Source organism: Pezoporus occidentalis, unplaced genomic scaffold (genome assembly GCF_034315485.1).
Source record: "Pezoporus occidentalis ecotype Australia unplaced genomic scaffold, CSIRO_AGI_Poc_V1 ctg205, whole genome shotgun sequence".
Lineage (NCBI taxonomy): Eukaryota > Metazoa > Chordata > Aves > Psittaciformes > Psittacidae > Pezoporus > Pezoporus occidentalis.
The window spans coordinates 617,079-626,901 of NW_026913911.1; the positions used below are offsets into that span (position 1 = coordinate 617,079).

The window sequence follows — 9,823 nt, forward strand, 5'->3', positions numbered from 1 at the left end:
TGCAAAATGCAGTTCCTTAGTTGTGCGAGAAAAGATAAATGCTATGAAGCCACCAAGGCCGTTAGCACAATTACCAAACCACTGAGTACTTGGGAGATGCTGCAAGGTAACAGAAGATGAAAGAAAAAAGCCAAGGTGGGGGAAAAGGCAGTATTTTCCCTAAGATAAAGGTGCAGAAAGGTAAAAAGAAACACAAAAGGCGCTGAACTGGTAACTTCTGATGAAAAACACTGTCCATGCCTACTTTGGGGTTGTCCACATCTGAGTCTGAAGTGCCCCCCCTCAAATAGTACAGCTCTGAAGTTTTACTTTAATCAGTTAAAATGCTTAAGGTCAAAAACCAAACTTAAACACACCTGCCTTCCATTTCCTACAGGAGAAATTGAGATACCTTCACCTGGGAGCTACATCCCAGTAGTTTGCACTGCACAGACAGCGTCAGGAAATGATGGGAACGTAGGTGGTGCTGACACTCCACATTTTTAGCATAGTTTTGGAAGTCTGCGAAGGGTAAAGAGAAGCTTTGGTCAGGCTGTGAAGTGTCTTTTCAGGGGATTCACAGCATCTTCATTAAAACCTCCAAGTGCCTCCAGAGAAAACAGCAGCCACTAAAAGTCACACCTCCCTCTAGCAGGGGAAGGCTGAGCTGCTTGAAGTTACAGCCAGGACTGGGACGTGATAAAACAGATTCAGAATGAGGAGAAACACTCCTTAGTCTGGGTAATCCTTGCCCGGAGGAAGAGTCCACAGCCCTGCACGTCTCATTGGGTGACAACGGCCGGACAGGAGGGTGGAGGCTCTGGCTCCGAGCGTGCCGTTACAGGAGCACGGGTTGAGACCAGCCTGTGCTTGTGGGCATCCTTGTCCACAGAAGGGTGCAGCTGATGTTTCTGCTGGTGGAAGGACAGGGCAGGATAACAGCAAACCCTGCCTCAGGTCTCGCTTCAGGATACACAGTGCTTCTGATGTCTAGGAAAGCATTGAAGAGCAAGGCAGTGCTGCTCAACTTTATGCCAAAATTCTGGAGCCGGTGTGCCTTCTGCAAAGCTACTTGCTTTCTGCATCAGATCTCCAAGCTTTTTGTTCCTTCCTACTACAGAAATAACAGCCTAAATAGGCCCCACACCTCTAAGCAACCTGATCTTTTTGAAGATGTCCCTGCCCCTGCCTAGTTGAAGATGTCTCATTGCGAGGGGGTTGGATTAGATGACCTTTGAAGGTCCCTTCCAACCCAAACTATTCTATGATTCTAAGCCCATTTGATGCTGGACTTGGTCCATGTGGACTCACCCAAAACCTGTTAAGCTTTTAGCCAGATTCTGCTAACCTCAGGTAAAGCATCTCAGGGATTCAGCAGGGATTGTAAAGCACAAAGCCAGGCTAACACAGCCAGGCCACATCCAGACCCAGCACTGCACACCCCATGCTCCTAACTCAAAGCTCACACAAGAGAAGAGGCAGTTCAGGTCTGCCTACACCAGCAGGATAGACATGCCCTTTGGCTATCAGTTTTGTAGGTGTGGGGCTGCACCCTCCAAAAGGAACCTCTGCACTCAGTTTGCCTACAACCATGACAAGAGGCAAAAATATCCGGCTCTTCTAAAGGATGAAAGGCAGGCGCTCGAAGGATTAAGTCACCAGCTTCTTCCCTTCCTTTCAGAGCTGGTGAACCATGCAGCAATGCATGTCAGCTGTGTTGGTTTTAAGTCGGGAGCCAGAACAATGCAGCCTGTCTTTCCTGGTGTGCACCTCCAGGGAGGATTCCCGCAAGCTCTCCTCCGAACAGGGCGATGTAGGTGGCAAACAAAAGAGAAAAGCTCTTCAACTTTTGACCCTCCTGCAGTTTACAAATTGAGAAGAGTTCATGTCATCGTGAATGAGCCAAGAGGCAGCTCGCAGAGCCCTCTGGCCCGCGATGCACGTGCCTCTGCACTTTGTCACCTCCTGAAAGGGTTTGTCCTGTTCCCACCATGGAGCAGGAGAATGGGGCCAATGGAGCCCTCTGGCCCGTGATGCACGTGCCTCTGCACTTTGTCACCCCCTGAAAGGGTTTGTCCTGTTCCCACCATGGAGCAGGAGAATGGGGCCAATGGAGCCCTCTGGCCCGTGATGCACGTGCCTCTGCACTTTGTCACCCCCTGAAAGGGTTTGTCCTGTTCCCACCATGGAGCAGGAGAATGGGGCCAATGGTTCCCAGGAAGTTTTGCCTATGGATGTGCCTTTCTGCAGCAGTAGCAAATAAAATAAAGCCCTGAGGTCCAAAGGCCAAGCCACGTCTGTGATTGATAGATGCTAGTCCTGGACCCACAGGAGATGACAACAGCTTTAATAAACCTAGAGAGATGTATTCCTTATGTCTTCTTGTCTCCAAGTGACCTCGGGCACCTTTCACACCTAGTACTGGGATGGCCTGAATGGATTCACGCTCAGAGCATCTACTACCTGGAAGTAGGAAGGGACACCAGACCTCTTGTTTGTGTAAGTGGGGAAAACTAAACACAGGAAGGACAGGGAGGAATTGAGCATAACTACCTCAGAGCCCATGACCTTTGCTACGAGGGAATGCCTGTCCTGTTAAGGAGAACCAAAACCGTAGGACCACTACAGTCAAAACTACACTCTGCAGCACACTGTAGTTTTTCCACTGCATTGGGGTTGTCTTAGGTTTATTTAAAGCAGTATTTCCATCACATGCTTTGCTGGATTTGGTCAGATATGTGTAAAGACAATACCAAGGATGACAACTAGAGCTCATGTAACCCATACAAACTGCATCCCCATCCTTCCTCAAAGAGGGCTTCTTCCAAACTTACTGTAGCTACAGAGTATCCCCAGGAATTCCTGGCAAGTTAAATAAAATGCTCTGGAAAGACCAAGTCCATGTTTTCATACATGGAGAAAAGTCAGCCAGCCTTCTCAGGATGATGGGACTGCCAGTACTTGCCAGCTGGTGTGGGCTGGATAGAGATAAATACATATAAATAGGCAGATATATATGGCATCGACTTAGACAACAACATCAAGTGAGCCAGCATTCACATCCTGGTGCAAACACTAATTCCATCCTTTCCCCGAGTCAGTCGGGTCTGAAGCCACAAAGTCACACTCACCCAAAGGCAGGATGGAGATCCACATGGCACTGAGCTTGAGCTACAGGTTATGGGCTGGCACGCAGCCGGCTCAGGGTAGGAACATGCATCTGCATCTGACTGCATTTTAGTGAGCTGCAGAGGAAAATTAGGGCTTCCTAAGAAACAAGGCTGAGAATCAGAAGCCCTCTTCTCTGCTGATACACCATCCTGCCACCACAAGCATTTCCCAGGCTTACTTTGCAGGACCTTTTGTACCTTCACCTGCTGCCATCACACTTCCTTACAAGCAAGCACAAGCCAGGAGGGAAAGTATAAAATATAAACCTTCATTAAAGATTTTGTAAGAAGTCAATGAGGCCAAAATAACAGAGGATGTAATAGAGCCATAAATATCTCCCACAGCCATAAACACTTCTACCTGCTGCAGCCTGGGCATTTATAAGTGCTTCAGGCGTTCAGCGTCATGTTCACACTTATTCCAGCATTTACCATCCAAGAAGCCAGAGGTAGGAAGACGTGGTGCCATGCACAGAATCAGACAGCAGCCTGGTTTTATTATACTGGCTTGGGTACCTTTCCTGGACTCTCTTTTCTGTGGATTAGGGCTTCTGCTTCACCCAAGTTCTGGCTGAGCTCAGGGCCCATTATATTCATGTACACACAGACTATAAAGTGTCTCAGAAGAGACTTTCTCTAAGCAGATAAAGGGGATAAAAACATCTTTCCTGAACTTTAGGCTTAAAAGGAAACAAAACAGGATTTCCTTTATCCAAGACTGATACTACAAAAGCTGCTTACTTCCCAGTAAGTCTTCTCTTGAATGCCCCAACAGTGCCAAAAGCCCTCTAGAAAGTGGAGAACACTTCTCAGGTCCCTAAGGACAAGTGGATTCTTGGGAACACCAATCCACTGCATCATCCCCCACATTAACCTGGGAAAGCTGAAAGTCTTTGGCTATCCCAAGGAAATTCCTTTTTCTGGCCTTAAAGCACCAGCTGTAGTGGGATAAATCCTTGTGGCCAGCCAGCTTATTGACACAAACCTTCAGGCACCCATCTTCCTTCCTAGGCCTAGGGTTTCCAGGTACTGAACAATGTAATTGCCTGCACATCCCACCACTTCCAAGAGGCACAGGACAAAAGCTGAAGGGTTTTGGCAGTAGGTAGATGGGTTGACAAGAATCTAGGTGGTTAAAGGGTCCCCAGACTAGAGTATTAATGCCCATTAGACTCAGGTGTGGTTTTTCCATTACCCAAAATGCATCCTCCCCTCAACCCTCAGCGCATCTACAGGCATTCATCAGCTTTTTCAGAACCCTCCTAAGATATTCCACAACCTTCCCCCTCTCACACCATCACATTTCCAGCTTTCCCAAGCCTCACTGGAGATCTCCAGCTAGCTTCATTCCCTGCTTCACACTGCCAAGTGTCTACAGCAACAGTTACACATTGTGTAATTGTTGTATGCATAGTGTATGTTTGTAGTGTACACTTAATACCCCAGTCATGGCAAGAGGTGAAGAAGTCACTTATGTTTGATTGATGAAGCATCTCTTCAATATTGACAGAGGTCCACAAGGGACACAGAAACAAGCCTAAACTTTTCCTAATGGATTCTGGAGGCTCTTTTACTTTGCTGCAGAGCTACAGCTTGTCCTGAAATCATAACCCACCTTGAGGATCAGGGATGGATCAGCAGTGGGATATCAGCCAAGTGCCATGGAGTCACCTCACTACAGATGTTTTTGCTTAAGCTGTTCATTTTGTTATGGAAAACCAAAGGTGTTTGCTACTTGCTCCTTAGCAAAAGCTGTCATTGGACAAGAGATCATGATTCACCTCCAGAGGGACCTCAAGATAAGTGACATTTGCAAGGCTTAATCATGACCTTGTGAACAATGGGTGAATCAGAGAGCTGAACTTTACATCACTCATCCAGATTAATGTGGCCTTGGAGATCCCAGGCCAAACATTAGTTAGTTCCTCCCCTAGATGATTCAGAACTAAGATTAACCAGAGAGAAAGCATGAAGCCAAGCAGAATTATTTACAAAGCTTAGTTAAGCAGGAAATGTTTTCCTTGTCCATGACTTGAAGATTACATTATCCCACTATTATATGTCCTTTGGAAGTTTTTCATAAATATGGGGACAGGAAGGAAGAAGGACAAATAGGTCAGTTATTAGAGAGCTCACATGAGATATGAGAGCAATTGTAACCTTCTGCACTATGTGAATCACACATGGAAGATGAACCCTAATGACTAGTATGCCAAACGCTTGCTAATCTGACCATAAGAACCAGCTTCATCCTGGACCAAATACCTCCCTCTAGGTGGTACTAATTCATCAGCAGGATGCCCACAAAGAAGTCCTTTTTTCAGCAAATCAGTATTTTCCAGGAAAACACTCAAAAAGGTCATCAGGACTATTTCAAGTTTCTTTTACAAGAAACAAAAGGGACCAGGTCCAGATCCCAAAGCCACTGAGAACCCAAGTTTCCCAGGGTTCAAAGTTGTAGTTTACACCATATCAAAGAAAGTAGTGCAACTTACGGCAAATATTTCAACTTTCTCAAGAGAAAAGACAAGAACAAGTTACTCATCTTCCTAATCCTTCACATTGTGGGGTAAAAAACAAGCACAAAACCTCAGCTCCTACCTTCAGCTGCTGCCATCACAACACCTCTGCCTCACATCTCCCAGGCTCAAAAAGCCCTAGGCAGCTGCTATCTTCTTAAATTTCTTTTAAAGAAAAGCTGATCATTTCCCACATTAAGTAATTAATTGTACCTGAGCTCTTCCCAACTCCCAGCTAAAGCTGACGAGCAATTCTCACCTCTTCTGGGTTTGACATACACCTTCTAGGAAGGGAGATCTGAAAGCAGAAAGCTCAGCAAAAGCCAGCTAGGACCTGCCCATGCAGTTCTACACCACTCAATGCAGAGGAATTTGCCTTGTAGAATTCAGGCTTGCAAGGAGCAGAAGTAAGGGTTGTTACTGCCTTGGTAACTGCTTGCACTGGAGGAGGGTGGCCAAGGTTCATGGGGCTGGGCCACAGCCAACAGGCAATCACAGCTTGAGATAACTTGATGGCAGTGCCTAAGGTGCATAATCTGTCTTTCTCTCCTCCAACAACCATCTTCTGTTTAAGGAACCACTTGTTGGGCCACTCTTTTCCTTCTGTGCATCCAGGCTCTTTAAAACGACAGTTTCCCTGTGCAGAATAGCTGAACTGACTACATTCAAGCTAAAGTGAGAGCTCAGAGATGCATTGAGCTCCACGTTGCTCTGGCCAGTTTCCTATTATGACCCCAGTGAGATGATTAACCACATCTCTGCACTGCAAAGAGGCATAGGTAACTTCTGTTGCATCCTCCTTTTCTTATAAATAGAACAATTCACAGCAACAATAAGCAGTGATACTAAACAGTGCTGCAGGCTGGCCAGAAGGAAAGGTGTCACTGACTGCAATTGCAGTCTCTATAAAACACTTTCTCTATAAAAGATGCTCAGAGCTTCCTGGGTAGCAGCATTCATGATTTTTGGAAATAAAGGAGATGGATCCATCTGATGTCAGCTCCAGCCTTGACCTTTCTTGTAGCTATACTGCTTTCTGTTATCAGCACTACAAGTATCATCCAGATGTCCTGTGAGGAACCAGGTCTCATAATATATAGAGAAACAGAGAGATCACTGGAAGCACACGGAATCACAACGTCCTGATACTCCCATACAGAGTATTCACTTCACACCATGGCCCTGTTTAGGCATCACCTAAGTTTCAGCTCTGAAATGAAAGGAATGGAGATAGAAAAACCTTAAGAGTCACTGACCCTTGGCTCAAGGTGAATTGAATCCACACTCACAGAGGATCAAGCAAGCCCATGCAAGCCTTGCAGAACCTTGCAGGAGTGCAGCATTTTTCTGCTCTGGATTTATGCAGCTCATGTAAGAATCAGTGCCAAGATCCATTACTGCCTGCTTTCTCTCTGCCTTCGATTTCGTAGCCTAATCTCCACTTTAACCTACACTGAACCACAGAAGAACAAACAGTGGCCACCCTCCTCCCTCCCCGGGAGCACTAGCTTCTATTTATGGGTCCCCTGGGGAGAAAACAGTCGTGGCCATTGTATTTGTTTAAGGGTTTTCTGTAATTTCCTTGGGTTTGACTGCAGCCTCTGAGGTTAACCACAGCCAGCTATTGTGGCTGTGTCTTCATCATTCCCTATTGTTCCGCGCTAGGTGGCTCTGCCTTGTTTTCTTGGAAGGTCAAGAGATTGTTTGTCATTTCTGGCTTGGTGCTCAACCGGGAGAGGGTGATGGAAGGGGGGGGGGGAGAGGAAAAGCGGCTCCTTCTTTTTTAGGACTGTGGGTTTCTGAGAAAGAAAGTGTCACTGACCAACGAAGGTCAGCCCGAGGTTGCTTAGATGGTATTTGTAACAGCAGGAGGCTCTAACCAGCTCCCTGCTTTGATAGGATTCCCTTGAGGGGTTTCGAGATAATGCCAAGAATCTCCCACTTCTGGCTTCTTCCACCGGGGTGTTCTGCAAGTCTTTTCTCCTGAGAAAAGGAGAGGGACATCCCATGTAAAGCCTTTCCCTGGCTGTGGCAGGATTAGCCGCTTTTGCACTGCATGCTGACCTTTTGCTACTGTAATGCTGAACTTGCGCGCCGCTGCCAAGAGGCAATCCTTTTTCTGGCTTCCAGTTTTGCTCCCTTATGGGAGGACACAGTCATTCTCCAGCCACATAGAGACAAATTCTTCCCAGCTCGTCTCTGTCAGTGCCTAAGACTGGAAACTTACCTCATCGTCACGGATGCATCCTGGAGCCAAGGGCTTGGACTCTGATTCATGCCTAGAGGGAAAGGAAGGAGCAGGAGAGCAAGACTCCATTGGCTTCACCGAGTTACACCAAGGAGTCAACAAGGGGAGCAGTGTAATCTAGTGCATAGGACACTGAACAAGGAATAAGGGAACCTGGCTTCTAGCTTTAATATGGCAACCTGCTTTTTGATTCAGGCAATGACACTGTCTCATAGAGCTTTTCTTCTCCTTATGCATTCTTCTTCCAGTGATGTCTGCCCCAAGTTACAAGTTGAAGCATTGGATTGAGTTAGTCATCTATCTAACTCAGGGATTGGAGAGAAAAAGACATTGAGGAAAATACTTCACCCAGTGCAGATCTGTTGTCTAACATGGCTTAGAGGAGGTGACACAGATATCCTCCTCATGCTCTTCCCCACCCTTCTCCTCTTGTTTGTTGTAAGAGCAAATAGGGCCAGGCCAAGGGGAATGGCTTTAACCTGCCCGAGGGGAGACTGAGATGAGCTCTTAGGCAGAAGCTCTTCCCTGGGAGGGTGCTGAGGTGCTGCCCAGAGAAGCTGTGGCTGCCCCATCCCTGGCAGTGTTCAAGGCCAGGTTGGACACAGGGGCTTGGAGCAAGCTGCTCCAGTGGAAGGGGTCCCTGCCTGTGGCAGGGGTTGGAGCTGGAGGAGCTTTAAGGTCCCTTCCAACTCAACCATTCTGTGATTCTAAGTGGGTCCCCCCTTTCAGGCACGTCAGTGTCCTGGGTCCTCTTTGAGCAGAAGCTACAACTTTCATCAGAAGTCTTGGTGTCAGAGCTCTCTATTAGGGGTTTCTACTTATGATGTGGTATCTGGGCATTCTCCTTCGGCTAAACCAGAAATCATGACACCCACTTCTGGCACCCTCAGTAACCTGACAGGGACCAAGAGGGTCATCTTTAAATGCTGAAAATTCCCACAGATCTCACCCTTTAGTGGGAGGGTAGGAGTACTTAACACAACATCCTACAGCTGATATATCATGCTCTCTATGATCTCCCTTCAGCAAAGCAGGTTTATTTTCATCTCCTTCCCTTCAGCGGGGCATTTTAGGTGTGCAAAAGGGAACAGTTAATGGAGCACCAGCAAAGGTACTGATCCAAAGCATGGACAGTCTTCCACAAAGGAATGAGGGGAAATCAGCAACATTTAGGCCAAGAAAAGCATAAAAGTAATCCCAGTTATGGATACGGCCTAGAACACATCAGTCATCCCCAGCAGAAGATATACATCATCAAACACAGGTCCTGGATCTGCTTTGAACCCCCAGAATGGAAATATAGCTAGAAAGTAATTTTAATGATTTGAATTTATCCAAATGCCTTCATCCAGCTTCCCTCTCTTTCACCCAAATCCTCCATTGCAGCGAATCACAAGATTTCCTAAAGATCTCACCATGTATTTGGCTGATAAAACAAGTGGCCAGTATTCCCCAGAGCTGCCCAGCTCTGCAGCGACAGGGTAGAAACTCAGGTACCTTCATCTGTTGTGAAGTTTTGCCTGAACACGTGGATGGCAGCTCATTCCGTTCATAGGAGCATCAGCAAGGCAGTGCAATGAGCATCAGAGGAGAGTATGTTAAGAAAAGCCTAAGACCTCAGCTAGTTAAAAAAGGGGCATTTTGACAAGCCAGAATCCACCCAGCAGGATGAGCAGAAACCCCGAAGAAAAGCCAAAAGTGAAGGTTGTCCCTCCCATGGGACACCACTGGCCAAATCTCATTTTAAAAGGCTTTTCTATTTTCCTCCTCAGCCCATCGCTGATGTGTTCCACTCCTGGGAAGAGATTTATGCCAATTAGTCAAGCCACTGCACCACGATACTATATAAAAATGGATATTAAAGCAAATGCAATGAGTCACCCATCCCAATCTCTAACAGTCGTCAG

The 9,823-nt window shown here is 46.7% G+C and overlaps 1 long non-coding RNA gene across 1 annotated transcript; it reads right to left on the minus strand.

Annotated features, from left to right (window-relative positions):
* Nucleotides 1-2,118: 2,118 nt before the first annotated feature.
* Nucleotides 2,119-5,806, minus strand: LOC134163735 (uncharacterized). Its single transcript, XR_009964819.1, has 3 exons — nucleotides 5,751-5,806; nucleotides 3,111-3,224; nucleotides 2,119-2,442 (listed from the first exon to the last, which is right to left on the minus strand). It is a non-coding gene; the product is annotated as an uncharacterized LOC134163735 (long non-coding RNA).
* Between the last annotated feature and the right edge of the window lie 4,017 nt (nucleotides 5,807-9,823).